Source organism: Myotis brandtii, unplaced genomic scaffold, assembly GCF_000412655.1.
Source record: "Myotis brandtii unplaced genomic scaffold, ASM41265v1 scaffold15, whole genome shotgun sequence".
Classification (NCBI taxonomy): Eukaryota; Metazoa; Chordata; class Mammalia; order Chiroptera; family Vespertilionidae; genus Myotis; species Myotis brandtii.
In genome coordinates this window covers 567,521-588,505 of record NW_005355410.1, presented here as the reverse complement: position 1 = coordinate 588,505, position 20,985 = coordinate 567,521, and the positions used below count along the sequence as shown (strand labels likewise).

The 20,985-nt window shown below is 40.5% G+C and overlaps 1 protein-coding gene and 1 pseudogene across 1 annotated transcript in view; one reads left to right on the top strand and one right to left on the bottom strand.

Annotated features, from left to right (window-relative positions):
• The window catches only part of HTR2A (5-hydroxytryptamine (serotonin) receptor 2A, G protein-coupled), a 92,945-nt gene that overhangs the window by 17,687 nt on the left and 54,273 nt on the right, over window positions 1–20,985 (bottom strand). The gene's annotated exons all lie outside the window — the stretch shown is intronic.
• LOC102253950 lies at window positions 7,784–8,995 on the top strand (annotated as a pseudogene).

Here is a 20,985-nt window from a genome sequence, read left to right as displayed (position 1 = left end):
GAACAACATAAACTGATGAACAAAAATAGATCCAGAGACATAGAAACATCGAACAGACCGTCAAACCTCAGAGGGAAGGCAGGGGAGTGTGTGTGTGTGTGTGTGGGGGGAGGGGGGGTTAAAGAGATCAACCAAAGGACTTGTATGCATGCATATAAGCATAACCAATGGACACAGACAGTAGGGGGGTGAGGGCATGTGCTGGGAAGTAGGAGTGGCCAGGGAGAGGTCAATGGGGGGGGGGAAAGGAGACATATGTACTACTACAGTTATTTGTAATACCTTAAACAATAAAAAAAGACAATCTCATTAATGGCGGGGGCATATTTTTTTTTGCTTATTGTAAGCCACTCCAGTATTTAATGCACCTCTGCTTATACTAGGGGCTTAGTAAATGCTTGTGTGAGTAAACAAATGAGAGAGAAAATATAGAGTTATAGTAAGTGCAAATTACAATAAATTTTATAGGCACAGTTTGAATTAACTGAAATTATTTTATAATATTTCCCTTCATTTTTGCTGTGAAAACACAGTAAATTAGGTTGCCAATTAGCCACCTAGGACAGAAAGAGGGAAAACATATATTTGTGTGATACTTAATTCTTCTAAGAGAATTGCATACAGAGTTAACCATCACATGAGTTGACCACCTAAACAGTTAAAATCACAAGGGAAAGATCTCTGTAAAGGGCAGTGCCTGAGTGGGAATCAGGGGCCTGGGTTTATTCCTGTATGTTCTGACTCAACCTGGATTTAGGCCTGTTATTTTTCTCAAAGCTCTTTTTCAAATTAATGAAACATGTGTCTGTAGGAAAAGTGCCAAATAGAGCATCGCAAGACATAGGTTTGTGTCCTGAGATTGTCAATCACTATCTGGATGACCTTATGCTGCTTCATTTTAAAGCATCTCTCTGTAAGGTGGAGATAATAAAAACAGACCTTCCCTAACTTACATATAGGGCTTTGGTGAGAAAATAGTGAGGCAATGTGTCTGGCTTATTTTGAAAATGTTTAAGATTAAAGTGATTATAATTTACTAAGAACTATGCCAGACTCTGTGGGTACTGCAAAAGACCTTTGAGAACTTTCACAAAGCCTAAAATTTTGTAGGGAAAAAAACACACAATACACACGTGATCTAGTAAGATAGCAATGCAGGACAAAGTGAGATCATGAAGCAAAGTAGGTTACCATGAATAAATACTCCTTCCTCCATGATGTCAGAATGTGATGCTCATTGTGAGTTAGTATCTCCAGTGAAAAGGTTGAACAGGAGATGAGGTTGCTGAACTGGGCCTTGTGGGTGAATAGAATCTGGCCAGAGGTCAGGACCAAAGATGAGGAGGTGGGTATATGATCATGGCACATCCAGGGACCATAGTGCAACTGGCCTTGCTGTGACTGAGTTCTGCTGTATCTGGCATGCAACTGTGGATTTAGGAATAAGTCCACAAGCTGCTTATCAGAGGAATCAAGCAGGTCCTCTCTATGAGAGAGCAATCAGTTTTAGTTGTTCATCCACTAATCAAATATTAATTGAACATACAGTAAACTAGATATTTTAGGAATTCGAGAGGAAGGAGGTACTTGAGTCTATAATCACTACTTTATTTTTTTTAACATTCTTTAAATATATTTTTATTTATTTCAGAGAGGAAGGGAGAGGGAGAGAGATAGAAACATCAATTATGAGAGAAGATCATTGATCAGCTGCTTCCTGCATGACCCCTAGTAGGGATCAAGCCTGCAACCCAGGCTTGTGCCCTGATGGGGAATTGAACTGAGACCTCCTGGTTCATAGGTTGACACTCAAACACTGAGCCACACCGGCCAGGCTATAATCACTACTTTATAATCCAAGACTTTTTGCTGTCATTCATAAACTCATCAATCCAAAATAAGACTAGGAGGAAAAAAGTACAGAGATGTAAGCAGAAAAACTAAATTTAGCACTGGCATCAAAATTTTAAGAATAATGCAATCAATGTAAATCTGTATTTACCCTGGATATACTTTTTTTAAGGCAGCTATAATGCAGGATAGCATATCTCAAATGTTTTGGTCTCAAAACTCCTTCACACATTTAAAAATTATTGAGGATTCTGAAGAGTATTGGTTTTGTGGGTTATATCTATATATATTTGTTGTATTAGAAATAAAAACTGAAAACAAAACATAATTCATCAATTCATTTAAAAATAAAATTAATAAACCTATTATATAATGTAAATACATTTCTATGAAAAATCATTATATTTTCTATAGCAAATCAAATAGTGGCACTGCTTTACAGTTTTGAAATCTCTTTTATGTTTGCCTTAGTAGAAGACAGCTGGATTCTCAGACATGCTTCTGCTTCAGCCTGTTATATCACAAACCAAGTGTCCTCTGAAAAACTCCACTGTGCCCTCATAAAAGGATGAAATGGAAAAGGGCAAACAACATCTAATTTTCCCTCATGCTTTATTGAGAAAAAACTAACATTTAACATTGTGTAAGTTTAAGGTATACAATGTGATGATTGATACACATATACATAGCAAAATATCTATACTAATAAAAGGGTAATATGCTAATTAGACCAGGTCAACTGGACATCTTCCTGACGTTCAACTTCCTTCCAGACAAAGCCATGATGGTGGTGGGGGCCAAGGCAGAGGCAGTTAGGGGCGATCAGGCTGGCGTGGGGGAGCAAGCAGTTAGGGGGTGATCAGGCCAGCAGGGGAGGGCAGTTCGGGGAGATCAGGCCAGCAGGGGAGGGCAGTTGGGGGCGATCAGGCCACCAGGCAGAGGCAGTTAGGGGCAATCAGGCAGGCAGGCAGAGGTGATTAGGAGCTAGCAGTCCCAGATTGTGAGAGGGATGTCCGACTGCTGGTTTAGGCCTGATCCCTGAGGAATCAGGCCTAAACCGGCAGTCGGACATCCCCCAAGGGGTCTCAGATTGGAGAGGATGTAGGCCAGGCCTCTAGTCTATAATAATAAAAGTGTAATATGCTAATTAGACTGGATGTCCTTCCAGATGAAGCTGTGGCAGCGGGGGCCAAGGCAGAGGCCCCCCAGCTGCCGTGGTGGTGGGGGCCAAGTCTCTTACACGAATTTCATGGGCCTCTAGTTTACTATAATAAGGTTAGTTAACACATGCGTCACTTCGCATCATTATCATTTTGTTGTTCTTATGGTGAGAACATTAAAGCTCTGAATTCAGCTACTTTCAAGTATATAATAGTCACCAAACTGTACCTTAGATTCCTGGAATTTATTTATTTTATACCTAAACATTTGTACCCTCTGACCAACTTCTCCCCATTTCCCCTACCCTTCATCCCATGGCAACTACCATTTTACTCTGTATAAATTTAATGATTTTAAATTCCACATATAAGTGAGATCATACAATATTTGTCTTTCTCTGTCTGACTTATTTCACTTAGCATAAAGCTCTATGGTTCATCCTTTTGTCATAAATGGCAAGATTTACTTCTTTTTTATGGGTAAATAACATTACATTGCTTATAAATATCTCATGTTTTTTATCCATTCATCAACGGACACTTAGGTTGTTTAGTGTCTTGGCTATTGTGAATAATGCTGCAATGAACATGGGGGTGCAGATATCTCTTTGAGAGAGTTGTTTGATTTCCTGTAGATATTTTTATTAAGAAAATAGTATTGACTTCCTGAAAATATCCCAGAGATCCTGGAACTTTGAAAACCACTGGTATAGAAGAAAAAGCCATCAACCTGGAATTGGAAAATCCAAGTTTGGATCCCCTTTGACATTAAGCAAGCCACTTAATCTCTCTGAACTTTTTTCTATAAAGTGAACGTTATTATTATTTTATTAAAATATATTTTATTGATTTTTACAGAGAGGAAGGGAGAGGGATAGAGAGTTAGAAACATCAATGAGAGAGAAACAATCAGGGGTAAATAACATTACATTGCTTATAAATATCTCATGTTTTTTATCCATTCATCAACGGACACTTAGGTTGTTTAGTGTCTTGGCTATTGTGAATAATGCTGCAATGAACATGGGGGTGCAGATATCTCTTTGAGAGAGTTGTTTGATTTCCTGTAGATATTTTTATTAAGAAAATAGTATTGACTTCCTGAAAATATCCCAGAGATCCTGGAACTTTGAAAACCACTGGTATAGAAGAAAAAGCCATCAACCTGGAATTGGAAAATCCAAGTTTGGATCCCCTTTGACATTAAGCAAGCCACTTAATCTCTCTGAACTTTTTTCTATAAAGTGAACGTTATTATTATTTTATTAAAATATATTTTATTGATTTTTACAGAGAGGAAGGGAGAGGGATAGAGAGTTAGAAACATCAATGAGAGAGAAACATCAATCAGCTGCCTCCTGCACACACCCTATTGGGGATGTGCCCGCAACCAAGGTACATGCCCTTGACTTGAATCAAACCTGGGACCCTTCAGTCTGCAGGCCGACACTCTATCCACTGAGCCAAACCAGTTAGGGCAAGTGAACATTATTTAATAGAGTCCCCTTTAAAGAATTATCATGAGGAATATAAATAAGAATTGTTATACTGTTAGTAGTAAATATACAGTTGACCCATGAACAACACCTGTGCAGTTGAAAATCTATGTATAACTTAAGTGGACCTCCACATATGTGGATTGTCAACCACCAGTTGAGCCTTGGACAAGGGTTTGAACTGCAGGTGGCAGGGGAGTCAGTTGAATTGAGTGGGTCAATTGAAAACAATCTGCATATAAGTGGACCCCTGAAGTTCAAACCCCTGTTGTTCAAGGGTCAACTGTAGTATTATCTAGCAAACAGAAATCATAGAGAAGAATGTTTGATAGCCTTCTTTAATGTGCTGAGTTCTTCAATTTTGTCTAAAAATCCTTCCCGTAGCTGAAACCTCCTACATCCCTTGCTTGGCTCTAACAGAAATGAAAACTATCTTGCTGTCATCCTTATAGCTTGGTTTAAAAATCGGTGCCTTATTTGCCTCTTTTGCACCAAGGTCTGTTAATAAGGAACCAGTTTATCAATCAATACAAGGCCTTGCAGAGTAAGACCATCTCCCAGAAAGGCTGATGATGAAATCCTCAGCTTTCATTTCCCATAACCAAGTAGCAAATGTTGAAAATTTCATGACCTTTTCTCTGGATGGTAACTCTTAAGTCAATTGCCAAGAGTACTGAGTAATGGGTGTGCAATGTGACACTACTTTAGAAAGTACATGAGGGTAGCCTTATGAAATCTGGGGCTTCTTTCACAGATGTTGGGAGTTCATGGAAATTAGTGTGAATGGCTTTCTCCCATGGCAGCTCCAATGAAAGATTTTCAAAGATGGGTCTGCCATTACTTGTCTTATCAGCCAGAGAGTTCTTTGGTTTAAGCAATAGAAGTTTATTTGGGCTGATTTAGCAGAAAATGAATTTAATAAAATGATATTGAGTGGTTTAAACAATTTTTGAGAGGGCTAAAATCACAGGAGTAAAATTGCATTGCAGACTGGTCCAATAAGAAAATTTTTGCTGTTTTCCTTGTCTACTGGCCACCGGAGGGAACAACATTAGAAGGTTTTGCCACATCAATGCCATTTCTATACCAGGACTCCATTATGCAACCACTAAAAACCTGACGTCTCAGCTACCTCTATGCTCAGAAAAATTGAGTTGCCCACATACCTTCTTTGTTCACTTTGCTCTTTTTCACATCACAGTTTTCCAGGGTGCTGCTCTTTGGTGGAACCTGGGCTATAAGCCAATGTCCTAGCTATAAGAAGGGCTAGGAATTTGAGTTCTGCCTCCTGGGAATTTCCCCAAATATAGAAAGGCTAGTTGAAAGAGAGAGGCTATGAATATGACAGACACTTGTTTAACTTGACCTATATATGGCATGATTTGTAGCTGTTGCAATTGGGCTGGGCCAGAGAGATGCCTCTTCCAAAGATGGCAATGCTAGAATTACTGACCTCTTCCTATTTTCCTGCGATTATCCTCTTTTTCTGTCATTCCTGCAGTCAGCATATTTTTAAATATTTAATGCTTAAAAATGAGTCAATCTGGAAATTACATATCAATAGCTGTGAACTCAAATGCTTATGAGGGTAATGTAGTAATGTAGTTACTAACTGAGTTATGTAGTGGCGCATAAGATAGGAAGAGTGGTGCTTGGGAAATTGGACAATATCTAAGGACAATAAGGTTCAATTAAAAAATATACACACTATTCGAGCCAAACAAAGCATATCTGTGGGCTAGACAAGTTTTTAATTATTCAATTAGCTTGACATAGAATTGGAGCTTTAAATAAAGTTGCTGTGGGGTTCTTTTTTTATTCATATCTCTTATGGGCTTCTCATCTTGTCCTTGCTCTCGGGGGTCATTTCCCCGTACTGATAAACTGATGCTATTTCTACTAGAAAACTCAAAGACATTTTTTGTTCTAGTTCCTAAGTCCTATGACCAAGAATGGTCTTTTTCAGCTTGGGTTTCAGATGTACTTCCTTTGGACTCAGATCAATGCTATTGTCACATAGGTGGATAAGCTTTTATTCTGACAGTGCTTCTGGAGGAGGGAGAGACAGAAAGTCCCTAAATAACCACATATTTTTCTAACCAGGGTTAACCTTCTGTATTTTCCTCTTGTCTTAGCCACTCCCTCTTTAGCTGCTAGGATTCTAGAAGCTTCTTTACAGATCCACTTTCCAAGCCTTTCATAATCTGTCATTCTGGTTGGTCCAGACTAACAAACTTCCCATCAAGTTTAGGAAAACCTGAGATAAAGAGCTTTGGCTTTTGATTTCTCTCAGACTATTTGTAGTGAGTAATACTAAAAAGTTGCTCCTCAGTGGGATTTCATTTACTTCATCTTCTGCAAGGTTGTTCATATCCTGAAATTTTAGAAATTTTGAAGGAGAACAATGGAGAGACATTTCTCTGGTCTAATTTCTGCTTCTGAATGTCCCATCTTCCCTAGTATAAGTATGATCTTAGTTTGCAATAAGATGAACTGACATCAGGTTAAAAGGCAGCTTTAACCAGAAATTCATCTGGTTGTTATTAAAGGATTATTTATCATTTTTATTTAAATAGCAGAAATAGAGCTAAATGATCATCTAGTAAAGCATATTCCTTTTACAGTTGATGAACCAAGGCAGAAAGATATTAAATACTTTGTACAAGTTTACACTGATAGGTAAAAAGAATGGGGAAAAAACTATATTTACAGATGTCCACCATGTGTCAATTGAACTGATTGAAAAAAATCTGCATGTACGTGCACCCTTGTTGTTCAAACCTGCATTGCTCAAGGGTCAACTGTAGGTTGTCTAGCAGTCATACATCATAGAAAAGAATGTTTGATAGCCTTCCTAAGTGTGCTGAGTTTTTCATTTTGTCTATAAATCTTTACTGTGACTGAAACCTCCTATATCCCTCGTTTGGCTCTAACAGATGTCTGAAAATTTCATCCTCATAGGACCCCTAGGCAGAAATTATTATTCCATTTAATAGGTGAAGAAAACCTAGATTACATACCTCATTTTTATTAGGACCTTGGCCTCATGATCCCTAGTCTAATGATCCTTTACTTCAGTGTTTAGTTAGCTTTTTCTTTGCCTTTGTTTTATAACTAATGCTTTTTTGAATTTTAAGGAGGAACAATGTTTACTCGTGGAGAGCCTTGAGATGCACATGAACACTATGTGAGGGAGATCATGAACCTGCAAGCCAGCCAGTGTGGCCACCAAATCAGCGCTAAGTTCTGAGAGGTGATAAGCTATGAGCATGGCATCAACTTTACGGGCACTTAACCATGGAAACAGCCACCTGCAGCTAGAACAGTTCAATGTTTACTACAATGAGGCCACTGGTGGCAAGTACATGCTCCATGCTCTGCTCATGGACCTGGAGCTGGGCACCATGGACTCCATGTGCTTGTGGCCCTTCCATCAGATCTTTAGGCTGGGCAACTTCATTTTTGGTCAGAGTGGTACCAGGAACAACTAGGCCAAGGGACACTACACAGATGATGTGGAGCTGGTTCACTTGGTGCTGGATGTGATGAGGAAAGAGGCTGCGAGCTGTAATCACCTGCAGTGCTTCTGGTTGACCAACTCCCTGGGTAAGGGGACTGGGTCTGGTATGGGTACCCTCCTCATCAGTAGGATCAGGGAAGAGTACGTTGACAGGATCATAAGCACCTTTAGCATGGTGGCCTCATCCAAGATGTTAAGATACCATGGTGGAACCCTCCAATGTCACCTTCTCAGTACACCAGTTGCTAGAAAACACAGAGGAAACCTATTGTATGGGTAAGAAGGCTTTCTATGATATGTGCTCCAGAACCCTAAAGCAAACCACAACCACCTACAGTGGTCTGAACCACCAGGTGACAGCCATCATGAGTGAGATCACCACCTTCCTGCGATTTCCTGGCCTGCTCAATGCTGACCTTCCCAAAATGGATGTCAACATGGTGCCCTTCCCCCACCCACACTTTTTCATGCCCAGTTTTGCCCCCAAACAGCCAGGGTATCCAGCACTATGGGTGCTGATGGTCCCTGAGCTCATCCAGCAGATCATTCACGCTAAGTACACAATGATTGCCTGTGACCTCCACATGGCCATTATATATTGTGGCCACATGTCCATGAAGGAGGTAGACAAGCAGATGCTTAACATCTGGAATAAGAACAGCAGCTTTTTGTTGAATGGATCCCCAACAATATGAAAATGGCTTTCTGTGACATCCCATCGCCGGGACTAAAAATGTAAACACCTTGATTTTTAACAGCACTGCCATCCAGGAGCTGTTCAAGTGTATCACCTAGCAATTCATGGTCATGTTCTGGCACAAGACCTTCTGCATGGGTACATGGGTGAGGACATGGATGAGATGGAATTCATGGAGGCTCAGAGCAACATGAACAACCTGGTGTCTGAGTACCAGCAACACTAGGACACCACAGCCAGGAAGGAAGGTGAGTTTGAGGAGGAGGGGTGAGGAGGAGATGGCCTAGAGCTTATGGGTACCCAGGAAAGCGTGGAAGCCATGAGAATTCTTTATTCACTTGCAACCTGTCCTCTGATAACCATGTCTCACTATGTGAACCTGCCCATCTTCCTGTCTTGATATCACATGCTGCACAGACACCAACATTAAAGCTCTTTTTTTCACTATGAAAAAAGTACTGACACCAGAATTTAACCCAGAGTCTGACTGTGAGCCCCAGGTGAGGCCTAGGGTATCAGGATAATTTAAAACCCCATAGGAGACTCTAAGGATGAGATCTGCTGCCCTACCCTATCCTGAAGCTACAGTAGGGGCTGGAGAAGGTGATAGGCCAAGCTTTCTGTTTCTCTGATTTGGTTGGCCACCAGACAGGCAGACCCCTTGCTCAGGCAGTGTGGAGACTCTAACAGGGAATCAGCTACCCTGTTTCAGAACTGCCCCTGACTCTCAACTCTCTTCCCTTTGGGCTACATGTGTCTCCAACGTTGGGCCTGATCACCTTCTGTTTTCCTAGGGGTTTTTCTTAGCTTTTATGTTAGTTCTCAGATTCACCAATGGCACTTCTGTTAGGTTTAGAAGAGGCAGTCTGCAGTTCTGGTTAACTTGCCTTTGCAACAGGACCTGTCCCCTCCTTACTTTTCAACCTGGAAGTCTAAAGGAAAAACTGGTAGAAGCAAATAAGTCAGAAGGGCCCTGGTTATCGGTACCATGTGTATTTTACTTAGGATTATTATTCAATTGTAGGGGTAAAGGAAGGCACTGGAAAGAGAATGTCAAATCAGGGATTTGATTCTTAGCTAATAAAACAAGTTTTATCTTTCACAGTGTTGTTGTATGGATAAAATAAAATAATGTTTTAGGAGATGCCCATGGATGTTAGCTGAATTTGAACTCTTTCAGTATTAATAGGACAGAAGCGTTAACTGACAGGAGGATCATCTATATGAGAATACCAGAACAATCTAGTAGGCACTGTTACAAATACCACAGGCTTAGGTGTTCCTCAGTGGCCACAAGCCACACTTCAGTGTTCCCTTCTCTGTTAGGATTGCTTATTGGACTTTGTTAGAATTTAGTTTAGAGTTTATTAGATTTATTCTCTCTTATGCTTATACATAACACAATTTATGCAATTTACTTCATTTCAGCTTGAACTGGCTTGAAGTTGAAGCTGCTGGAACTTTTAATGTCAGGACGTCTCATAGTTACTTTTGAGCTTATATTAGAATAAAATATCATTATTTCAGATCTGGCCCTGACTTCAACTTTTTCCAGGCTGAAATTTTGCCCTGGGAATTTAAGATCTACATGACAAAGAACAAAAGTTAGCCAACCAATAAACAAGACAACCTGGGCGAAATGGACAAATTCCTGGAAACATATAATCTTCCAAAACTGAATCAGGAAGAATCAGAAAACCTGAATAGGCCAATAACAACTGATGAAATTGAAGCAGTAATTAAAAAAATTCCAGCAAACAAAAATCCTGGGCCAGATGGATTTACAGGTGAATATTACCAAACATTTAAAGAAGAACCACCTGAATGGGTTTGGCTCAGAGTTTAGAGCATCAGCCTGTGAACTTAAGGGTCCCAGGTTGGATTCCGGTCAAGGGCTCCTACCTTGGTTGCAGGCTCCTGGCCCTGGTTGCGGGTGTGCAGGAGGCAACCAATTAATGTGTCTTGCACACATCAGTTTTTCTCTCTGTCTCTCCCTCTCCTCCACTCTCTATAAATCAGTGAAAAAAATGTCCTCGGATAAGGATTAAAAAACAAACAAACAAAAAAGAACTAACACCTCTCCTCCTCAAACTATTCCAAAAAATCCAAGAGGAAGGAATACTTCAAAGCTCTTTTTACAAAGCCAGCATTATCCCAATTCCAAAACCAGATAAAGACACTACAAAGAAAGAAAATTACAGGCCAATATCCCTGATGAACACAGAAGCTAAAGTCCTTAACAAAATATTAGCGAATCAGATCCAGCAGTACATTAAAAAGATCATACACCAGGATCAAGTGGGATTTATTCTGGGGATGCAAGATTTGCAAATCAATAAATGTTATACATAACATAAACAAGTTGAAAGATAAAAACCACATGATCATATCAATAGATACAGAAAATGCATTTGACAAAATCTAGCACCATTTTCTGATAAAAACTCTCAGTATAATGGGAATAGAGGATTCATATCTCAACATAATAAAGGCTATATATGACAAACCTGTAGCCAACATCATACTCAATGGGCAAAAACTAAAAGAATTTCCTTTAAGAACAGGAACAAGACAGAGATGTCTGCTTTCACCACTCTTATTCAACACTAGGACCCAGTGCACAAATTCGTGCACCTTGAAAGGAATTGTGGGCCGCAAGGCTGCAGTGGGCACAGGGGCGGGTCTTGGCCCATCCTCTGCACCCCCACCTGGCCCCTCCCACCACAGCCCCTGGTCCCCTATCTGCCAGCGGCCCTGCTCCCGCTGCTCCCAGGCACTGATGGCTCCGGCCCCACTCGCACTGCTGATGGCGCAGAGCAATTGCTGCTGCCCAGATTGCCCCTCAGGAGCAGGGAGAGGTGGAGAATCCCTCAGGGGAAATCGGAGACTGCAGCCGCTGCTTGCACCCACTGACAGTGCTGAGCAATCGAAACCGGCGCCAGGCGCTGGCAGCGGGTGCGAGCAGCGGCTACGGCACTGGCTGTGGATGTGAGCAGGGCCAGCACCGGCAGTTGGTGTGAGTGCCCAGCAGGACCGTGGCACATGGGAGCAAAGAATTTTCAGTAACCACCAGAGGCTCGCTCTGATGACAGCAACCAGTGCCCCGCCTTGGTCTGGTGCCCCCACTCACCTGCTCCACCATCCCACCACAGCCAATGCCTGCCATGTTCTATGCTCTGCCACCTGCTGCTGATGCCCACCATGTTCTGTATGCGCCCCCCAGTGGTCAGCGCATGTTATAGCAACCGGTTATTCGGTTGTTTGGTTGTTCCGCCATTCGGTCTATTTGCATATTAGGGTTTTATATATAAAGATAATACTGGAAGTGCTAGCCACAGCAGTCAGACAAGAAGCAGAGATAAAAGAAATCGAAATGGGAAAGGCAGAAGTAAAACTCTCATTATTCACAGATGACATGATATTGTACATAGAAAATTCTAAAGACTAAACCAGGAAACTGTTAGACTTAATAAATGAATTCGGCAAGGTAGCAGGATACAAAATCAACATCCACAAATCAATGGCATTTTTATACACCAATAATGAACTCAGAAAAAAAATTAAAAAAGCAATCCCATTTACCATTGCAACAACAAAAAATAAGATACCTAGGTATAAACTTAACCAAAGAGGTAAAAGATCTGTACTTGGAAAACTATAGGATACTGAAAAAAGAAATAGAGGAAGATACAAACAAATGGAAACATATACCATGTTCATGGATTAGAAGAATTAACATCATTAAAATGTCTGTACTGCCCAAAGCAATCTATGGATTCAACATAATACCTATTAAAATATAATTGGAATACTTCACAGAGCTGGAACAAATACTCCAAAAATTTACATGGGATGATAAAAGACCCCAAATAGCTGCAGCAATCTTGAGAAAGAAGAACAAAGTAGGAGGGATCACAATACCAGATATCAAACTGAACTACAAAGCTACAATAACCAAAACAGCCTGGTACTGGCACAAAAACAGGCATGTAGACCAGTGGATCAGAACAGAGACCCTATGAATTGACCAACACTATTATGGTCAATTAATATTTGACAAAGGAGGCAAGAACATACAATGGAGTCAAGACAGTCTCTTTAACAAATGGTGCTGGGAAAACTGGACAGACACATGCAAAAAGATGAAACTAGACCATCAACCTATACCATATTAAAAATAAACACAAGATGGATAATAGAGTTAAATGTAAGGCATGAAACCATAAAAATTTTAGAGAAGAAGATAAGCAGTAAAATCTCAGACATCTTACTTAACAATATGTTTACAGATACATCTACTAGGGCAAAGGAAAATAAGGAGAAAATAAACAAATGGAACTACATCAAAATAAAAAGCTTCTGCACAACAAAATAAACCACCATCAAAATGAAAAGGGAACCCACTGATGGGAGAACATATTTTCCAATGATATATCTGATAAGGGGTTAATATCCAAAATATATAAAGTACTCATACAACTCAACAAAAGGAAGACAAACAATTCAATTAAAAAATGGGAAGAAGACTTGAATAGATATTTCTCCAAAGAGGACATATAATTGGCCAAGAGACATATGAAAAAATGCTCAAAGTCACTATTCATCAGAGAAATGCAAATTAAAACCACAATGAGCTATTACCTTACATCTGTCAGAATGGCTATCATCAAAAAAATCAAAAACAACAGGGGCTGGAGAGGATGTGGAGAAAAGGAACACTAGTTCACTGCTGGTGGGAATGCAGATTGGTGTAGCCACTATGAAAAACATTATGGAGTTTCCTCAAAGAGTTAAAAAATGGAACTTCCGTTTGACCCAGCAATCCCACTTCTGGCAATATAGCCTAAAAACACAAAACACCAATCAGAAAGAATATATGCACCCCTATGTTCATAGTAGTGTTAATTACCATAGCTAAGATTTGGAAATAGCCTAAGTGCCCATCATTTGATGAATGGATAAAAAAACTGTGGGACATTTACACTATGGAATACTATGCAGCTGTGAAATAGAGGGATCTCTTACCCTTTGGGACAGCATGGGTGGACCCGGAAAATATTATGATAAGTGAAATAAGCCAATCTGAGAAAGACAAATATCACATGATTGCACTTATCTGTAGGATCTAATGGAGAAAATGAATTGACCAGTAAAATAAGACAAGAAGCATGGAGGCATGTGACAGACTGACACACCTCGATGTGGGGATGGATAGATGACAAGAGATAAACCAAAGAACTTATATACTTACTAGAGGCCTGGTGCATGAAATTTGTGCACTTGGGTGGGGGAGGGTGTTCCTCAGCACAGCCTGCACCCTTTCCAATCTGAGACTGCTGGCTCCCAACTGCTCGCCTGCCTGCCTGATTGCCCCTAATTGCTTCTGCCTGCCAGCCTGATCACCCCCTAACCACTCCCCTGCCAGACTGATCAACTCCTAACTGCTCCCCTGCCAGTCTGATCGCCCCCAACTGCCCTCCCCTGCCAGCCCGATCGCCCTCAACTGCCCTTCCCTGCCAGCCTGGTCATCCCCAACTGCCTTCCCCTGCCAGCCATCTTGTGCGAGGGCATGACAGTTAATTTGCATATTACCTTTTTATTATATAGGATATGCATAGCCCATGGACATGGGCAATAGGGTAGTGAAGACCTGGGGGTTGGGTAGGTGCTGGGAGGAGGAGGGTAAAGAGGGGTGAAATGAGAGATATCTGTAATACTATAAATGATAAAAAAATATTTTAAAAAGTCAGCATAGATTCCTAGGCACAGGGATATTATAATATAACTAGAGGCCTAGTGATGGGTAGGATCCCTAGGCCTGGCCAGTGATCAGGGCCGATCAGGGCCTTCCAGCTGCTGGCTGGGGCCTCCCTTTGTTCTGCGTCATCCCCTGGTGGTCAGCACATGTCATAGCGAGCGATCGGTCTCCCGGTCAAACTCCTGCAGAGACAATTTGCATATTAGGCATATATATATATATCAGTAGATTAACATTTAATAGCACTTGAGGCAGCAACAGATTAGCCTCTTTGGCCAGGAGATCAAGATTCCTCCCCTATGGGTTGAAGAGTATCTAACCAAAAGATGTTAAAGTCCTGATTTTCAGTACCTGTGAATATGACCTTCATGGAAATAGCGTCTTTGTAGATGATCAAGTTAAAATAAGGTATTAGGGTGAGCCCTAATCCAGTATGACTGATGATCTTATATAAAGGGGAAATTATGACACAGAGACAGCAAGCACACAGGGGTAATACTTTGTGAAGTTGAAGGTAGAGAGTTCCAAAAGGGTGATGAAGTAAGTAGAAGTTACACTGACACTCTCCCAGGACCAAACTGGAATTACAACTAAAATACAGAAAAACCATCCTGAATAATCAACTGAAGACTAGCTGGAGAGAACCCTGATAACCAAGGATGGAAAGTGGAGACTGCACTGGTAGAAAGTGTGGACATGCAAGAGGGCTGGCTGGGTTCCCTCAGAAAGCAGCTGAAGTTCCAGAGGAAGATCTAAGCTATGGGGGGGTTCCCACTGAAAACTCTGGGGTCTAAACCCCAAGCTGGACTTCCTAGCACAGAGCACCAGAACTGAGAAAAAAAGCAACGGGTTGCTATCTGCCACGGAAAGAGATGGAAATGCAGGCACCCTCTTAAAGAGCCAATACTCAAAATTTCATGTGCAGCCACTCACCTTGAGCTCCACCAGAGAGAGGGCAGAGTGGAATGGAGCTGTGTGAGCAGAATCCAGGACTGGGGGCTCTGGGGTTGGAGCTCATAAGGCAGCTACCCCGTTTTCCTGTGCTAAATCATTCCCTCATACTTCAGAGGACATCTTTTTCCTGCAGACCTTTACCATCCAGGCAGCTTTTGCCTGGGGGCAGAAGTAATTGCCCCATCTTTTTGAAAGACCTCTGACCTTCCCCGTGGTCGATAGCCTGAGGTTAATCAAGACTGAATAACAATTTAGGTCCTTTGCCCATTTTTTGATTGGATTATTTATCTTCCTTTTGTTAAGTTGTATGAGTTCCCTATAAATTTTGGATATTAAACCCTTATTGAAGATAACATTGGCAAATATGTTCTCCCATTCAGTGGGTTCTCTTGTTGTTCTGTTGGTGGTTTCTTTTGCTGTGCAGAAGCTTTTTATTTTGATGCAGTCCCATTTGTTTATTTTCTCCTTAGTTTCCATTATCCTAGGAGCTGTATTGGTAAAGATATCGATAGGACATATGGCTGATATTTTGCTGCCTATGGATTCTTCTAAGATTTTTATGGTTTCCCATCTTACATTTAAGTCCTTTGTCCATTTTGAGTTTATTTTTGTGAATTGTGTATGTTGGTGGTCTAGTTTCATTTTTTTGAAAGTATCTGTTCAATTTTCCCAACACCATTTATTGAAGAGACTGTCTTGACTCCATTGTATGCTCTTGCCTCCTTTGTCAAATATTAATTGAGCATAATGGCTTGGGTTTATTTCTGGGTTCTCTGTTCTTTTCCATTGGTCTATATGTCTGTTCTTGTGCCAGTAACAGGCAGTTTTGAGAACAGTGGCTTTGTAATATAGCTTGATATCTGGTATTGTGATCCCTCCAATTTTGTTCTTCTTTCTCAGGATTACTGTGGCTATTTGGGGTCGTTTTTAAAATTCAGTATGAATTTTTGGAGAGTTTGTTCTAGGTCTGTGAAATATGCCGTTGGTATTTTAATGGGGATTGCATTGAATTTATAGATTGCTTTGGGTAGTATGGACATTTTAATGATGTTGATTCTACCAATCCATGAGCATGGTATATTCTTCAATTTGTTTATGTCTTCCTCTATCTCTTTTTTCAACATCCTGTAGTTTTTGGAGTACAGGTCTTTTACCATATTATTTAAATTTATTCCTAGGTATCTTAATATTTTTGTTGCAATGGTAAAATGGGATTTTTTTTTGGTTTCTCTTTCTGTGAGTTTACTGTTGTTGTATAAAAAAGCCATAGATTTCTGGGTGTTAATTTTATATCCTGCTACATTGCCAAATTCATTTACTAAGCCTAATAGTTTTTTTGATGGAGTCTTTAGGGTTTTCTATGTACAGTATCATGTCATCTGTGACTAATGACAATTTAAGTTCTTCTTTTCCAATTTGGATGCCTTTTATTTCTTCTTGTCTGATTGTTATGGCTAGCACCTCCAGTACTATGTTGAACAGGAGTGGCGAAAGTGGGCCCAATAAAAAAATGGACAAAAGACCTAAATAGACCCTTTCAAAAGAGGACATACAGAAGGCCAAGAGACATATGAAAACATGCTCAAATTCATTAATCATCTGAGAGATGCAAATAAAACGACAATGAGGTACCATATCACACCTGTCAGAATGGCTATCATCAACAAATCAACAAATGACAAGTGCTGGCAAGGATGTGGAGAAAAAGGAACCCTCCATCACTGCTGGTGGGAATGCAGACTGGTGCAACCACTGTGGAAAACAGTATGGTGTTTCCTCAAAAAATTTAAAATGAAACTCCCATTTGACTCCATAATTCCACTTCTAAGAATATATCCCAAGAAACCAGAAACACCCATCATAAAGGATTTATGCACCCCTATGTTCATAGCAGCACAATTTACAATAGCTAAGATTTTGAAACAGCCTAAGTGCCCATCAGCAGATGAGTGGATTAAAAAACTGTGGTACATCTACACAGTGGAATACTACGCTGCTATAAAAAAGAAGGAGCTCTTACCATTTTCAACAGCATGGATGGACCTAGAGAGTATTATGCTAAGTGAAATTAGCCAGTTGGAGAAAGATAAATATCACATGATCTAACTCATTTGTGGAATATAATGAATAACATAAACTGAACTAAAGTGGTTCCAGAGACATAGAAGCATTGAACACACCATCCAACCTCAACGGAAGGTGGTGGTGGTGGTGGTGGTGATGGGGTGTTGGGTGGGTGGTGAGAGATCAACCAAAGGACTTGTATGCATGCATATAAGCATAAAGCATGGACACAGACAGTAGTGGGGTGAGGGCATTTTCTGGGGGTGAGAGGGGGAACAACTGGGGAGAGGTCAGTGGGGGAAAAGGAGACATATATAATACTTTAAACAATAAAGAATTAAATAAAAAAGGACTGAATAACAATCAGACTGTAGGCAGAGGTGGATCTCTGGAGGCTTCTAGTCTTTGCCTGATCTCCTTCTGGGCCTGGGTCTAGAAAAAGCAGACCTTGGTGCACATCTTGGTCCTTTCCAAAGGCACCCAGTCCCAGCAGAGGGAGCCCCAAGCTGTGGATTGCTGATAACCCCAAGCAGGATACTCAGGGCCAGTCACAAACTGCACCTGACATTATCCTGCACTAGAGATTGGGTGTCGTAGCAGATTTACTAATAAACACAAACCCAAACAGGCAGCCAATATGGGGAGAGAAAAATACAAGCCCCAAATGAAAGAACAAGTTGAAGGTAGCAGTCAAGTAATGCATCCACAAACCAAGAAATGGAAAAGATTGTCAGAAAACCACCAGAAGCTGAGAGAGGCCTGGGACAGACTCTTTCTCTAGCCCTCAGAAGGAACCAACCCTGCTGATGCCTTTATTTTATAATTCTACACTTTAGAATTGAGACAATAAATTTCTGTTGTTTGAGTCACCCAGTTTGTGGTATTTTGTTATGGCTGCCCTTGGAAGAAGTGGATGCCTGTGGATTGGTCAAATTCAAAGACACAAGGACACTCATTGAATCATTAGGTTGAAACATGTGAAAGCCTGATCTTTAACTATTTCTTACCTTCATAAGGGGCAGTTTCACATCATTCAACCTAACTTTTTTTTGGTGTGTGTGTGTGTGTGCTTGGAGCCTCACCTGAGACCCATAAATACATCTCATTAGGTTGGGTGGAGGGCTCTCTCTCTCTCAATTTTACTTCTTCCTTGAAGTGGAAAGGTGCTCCCATCTGGGAGATATCTTGGCCACCTTTTCTTCTTCTTCTTCTTCTTCTTCTTCTTCTTCTTCTTCTTCTTCTTCTTCTTCTTCTTCTTCTTCTTCTTCTTCTTCTTCTTCTTCTTCTTCTTCTTCTTCTTCTTCTTCTTCTTCTTCTTCTTCTTCTTCTTCTTCTTCTTCTTCTTCTTCTTCTTCTTCTTCTTCTTCTTCTTCTTCTTCTTCTTCTTCTTCTTCTTCTTCTTCTTCTTCTTCTTCTTCTTCTTCTTCTTCTTCTTCTTCTTCCTTTCCCTTATGCTTTTGGGGTTGTTCTTCTCTAGTCCATGTTGGTAGGTACAATGTAACTGGGTACAGAACTCCATAGCTTCCCCTTCCTAAAATGGCTTGAGGTGGATGGGGTGAGCTGGTGGGGTTCTGAAAGGGCTATGAAAATTTACAAACTTGGGGAAAATTATCCAAGATACAAACATGTAACCTCAAATGAAATTTAACTTAAATATATATAAAATACAACATTATGCCAACTAGACACATCAGCTCTTATAGTTATATATTAATATGCTATATTAAATATAACACTCATATTTAAGATAATGTGGGTCAGGACTCTAAAGGTAAGAGTTACCCAAGGTCTTAAACAGCCATGGACATTGGGGCAAATGGTCTGTCCTCTGGCTACCATTATCTTGTACTTATGCCTTTTTCCTTGCTGGTATTTCTTGACATCCAAAATGATAAGATTAGAAATTATGTGAGGATTTAGGACAAAAGGGGTAGAATAAAGCAATCCTTTGTCCTGATTCATCTCTGGTTACATGTTTCTCTTGGAAAACTGTTAGCATTTTAGATAGTAGAATAAGGGCAAGATTCAGGCATTTGAGTCCCTGCCTATACTATTTTACTCCTTTTGTAGGAATACTCAGTTAACTTGAATAGTTTTTCTTTATAAAGGTTTTCATTAAAATAAAGCAACACATCACTCCCCCAGGGCTCTATAATCCAACAAATATGCAATTTAGAAAAGGCTTGAAATGTAAAGACCTAGGTAAAACTTTCTATCTTTCCAGTGAAATTTCAGTAAACCTAATTAGTTAACCTCTTTTTCCAAAGCAAGACAGGTAAGAAGCAGAAATGTAAAAAAAATGTTACTTTGTTCACTATGACATAAGCTTATGAAACTTAAGGGGTAAAAAAATGCAGCAGGGTTTTGAATAGGAATGAGCCTTCTAAATGGATGTGTGGCTTGGCTATCCCTCTATGGGATATGGGTCTTTTAAATGAATGTGAATCTTGGATATACCCTGAAGTTTGTGAAAGGGAGTGAGCTTGTCCTCTGCCAGCAACCTTCTTCAACTCTTATTAACAAAATACTAGGGTAAAGTGGCCCCTAATATAATCTGGTATGGTGATTCTTATGTATAAACTCTCAAAGCAAATTCATCCTGGAATCACAGTTTCTTACTAAACCACTTATAACCGAGGTTACAAGGATGTCACTATCTCATTACTTTTTCATTTATTCAGCAAATATGTTTTGAATGTCTATGGTCAGGCATGATGCTAAACACCCAGAAAACAACCTTGGCCAAAACAACCACAGTCCCTGGCATCGTGGAGTTCAGTAGGAGACATTAATAAGTCATGGTGAAAGTCTAAGATGGCGGCATGCTGTTTTAGGGTGCTATGAAGGGCACTATGAAGGACACTTGACTTGGATTTGGGGTGGATTAGCTTTCTGTAGAAAGTGATCCCAAGCTGAGACCTCAAAAACAATAAGGGCTTATCTAGAAAAACTGTATAAACTACCTAGAGGCAAGAAAGCACAGCACATAATAACTGAAAGTAATTCAATGTGATGAGGATCCTCTAGAACAGCGGTTCTCAACCTGTGGGTTGCGACCCCTTTGGGGGTCGAATGATCCTTTCACAGGGGTCACCTAAGACCATCGGAAAACACATATTTTCGATGGTCTTAGGAATCGAGACACCACTCCTCTATCCCTCTCCAGGCGGGTCCTCCCACATGCAGATACGCCCACATACGAGTACCCAGTGTGATGACATCATCGCACCAGCCCCATCACATACACCCTGTACAAATACAGGTGTATGTGACAAGGTTGGGGCCATAATGTACTTATGCGGACCAGTCACACATGTGTAGAGAGCAGCTACTGTGTAGAAAGCAGCTGCTGTGCTGAAAGCAGATACTCTGTTAAAAGCAGCTACTGTGTTGAAAGCAGCAGTATTGGAGGTAAAAAGACACTTCATGAATTATAATTACTGGGTAAATGTAAAATCATGTACTGTAAAATCATACTACTGATC